Source organism: Cryptotermes secundus, unplaced genomic scaffold (assembly GCF_002891405.2).
Source record: "Cryptotermes secundus unplaced genomic scaffold, Csec_1.0 scaffold1158, whole genome shotgun sequence".
NCBI lineage: Eukaryota > Metazoa > Arthropoda > Insecta > Blattodea > Kalotermitidae > Cryptotermes > Cryptotermes secundus.
The window spans coordinates 593,141-595,397 of NW_019729912.1; positions in this window are offsets into that span (position 1 = coordinate 593,141).

Here is a 2,257-nt window from a genome sequence, read left to right on the forward strand (position 1 = left end):
GCAGGATCTTACCTGTGTTACTGCGAGGTGGGAATAAGGACCCCGGTGGGCAGCGGTTCCACCTCTGCCCCCCATATCTCCAAGGGAGACCAACAGTTTTGGCAGGTTGTTGGGCTGACGGACGATTCGGTCGGCCGTGGTTTAAAACGTAGTATGAATTGATCCCTGGGGACTCCCATAAATCCACAGGGACGTTATAGACGTGGTTTCGGCACACCGGTGACAGCGGGAGTCTAGTTGCAGTTGATAACTAGGAACAGGAAATACATGTTATATAAGAATTAACTAAACAAAATGGCGACTGCAGCAAAAGATATGCGGGTGGCCAATTTGATAAAAGCCTTGGAAGGGAGCTCAGAGGAGCGTCTCCGTGCATGAATTTTTTGAAGCAACAGATGAAGCAGCCGAGATGGGCCGGCTGAGTACTAAAGACAAACTGCGGCTAGCAAGGTTGAAACTGGATCCTGCCATAGCTCAAGCGGTTAGTCGCTGCCTTTCCATCGCGGCGGCCCGGGTTCAATCCCGGGTCTGGTCAATTGGGATTTGTGGTGGACAAAGTGGCGCTGGAGCAGGTTTTCTCAGAGTACTTCGGTTTCCCCTGGCAATCTTAATTCCACCAATTGCTCCACAATCACCCTCGCCTATCATCTGGGGCTGGTATAATAGGCCAGAAGTGGCGGCAGTACAAGGGACTTAGTCCCACCCCACTAGCAATAAAAAAAAATGATTGAAACTAACAGGGGTAGCAAAGTCTTTCTATTCCGCCCAACAAGGGTTGAAGGGTAATGACGCAGAATATGCAGATTTCAAAGCAGCCTTTGTGCAGAGGTTTAAGGAAAATCACGTCGGTCAGTACCATTATACAAGATTACAAAATGCTTCTCAGGAGAAAGATGAGAGTCCCGAAATGTATTTGGATCGTCTCCGTAAACCGTGTCAGAAACGGTCCAGCAGACAGAAAATCCAGTAGGGCAAGCCATACTAAATAGAGAAGCAGAAAAGAGGTTATTACCCGCTTTCATCAACGGACTAAGGGGGGGTTCCAGGGAAAAACGTTATATTATAGTGTTATAAAATGACCTTATATGATACACACACATATACACATAACATATATATATATATATATTGATGTTACGTGGAAAGAATAGGGATTTAGTAATAAGTATTGATTGAATATTACTATCATTTATTTCACATAATGTGTGGATGAGGACAGGCTGTATGTATGTACGTAGAGTGAACCCACAGGATATAGGATGTGGACTGGAAACCATATTCTTGGTAACTACACTGCAAGTAAAGTTGGGAAGTTATACCGCATTGACTTCCTGTGCAGTAGGCTTAATGACGGATGTAGCGACGACAGGCCGTTCCAGCAAAGATGAAAATTGAATTAAGAATATTAAGGGAAATTAGCAGAAGAGTCACACACCCTGTGACGTACGAATGGTATCAGGCAATCACTTGCTAGGTTACAAGGAGATAAAATTATAAGGAGGATGACCATCCAATTGTAACTCTTGTTACAAGGAGCCTGGGGAAAACATGGGATATATAAATATGTTGTTGGACATTATCCATCATCTTGTCTGTTCTTAAAAAACCGTATCGCCGAGAAATTCAGTCGCATCGGGAACAGTTTTCAGCTCAGAACAATCTTCAAAACGAAACATACACTCCGGGGGACATCAATGAAAACTGGACCCGTTAGAGATGCCCAGATAACGAAGCACTGTGTGTATAGCATCCCTTGCGACTGCGGCAGATGTTACACCGGTGAAACTAGCAGACCCCTAGAAGTACGCATTAAGAAGCACAACAAATATGACACAGTGTTTGCTGGAAAAATCTAAATTGGCCCAACATGCATACGAAGAAGACCACAAAATTCGTTGGAATGAAGCGAAGGTCTTGGAGATCGAACCCAACACCACGTACAGGAAATACAAGGAATCAGCCCATATGTCTCTACTGGACCATCCAATCAGTCAACCCAGTGTGGATATCTCTCCCATCTGGACCCCTGTCATCACAACAGAAGTCAAGAGACTACAGCGCCGTCAAGTGTAGTTGGAGTGGGTAACTGTTTCAAGTGTTAGTACCACAAGGAGTATTGCTTCTCTCCAGGTATGATTTTATTCAAGATACTTCTCTGGTGCAAGGCCCCATATGTGATAGCTTCATTATTTCTTAGCTCTCACAGATGGTTTGTGTTGTGCTTGGATTATGAACCCCTTCTGAAACTGGCATAGTT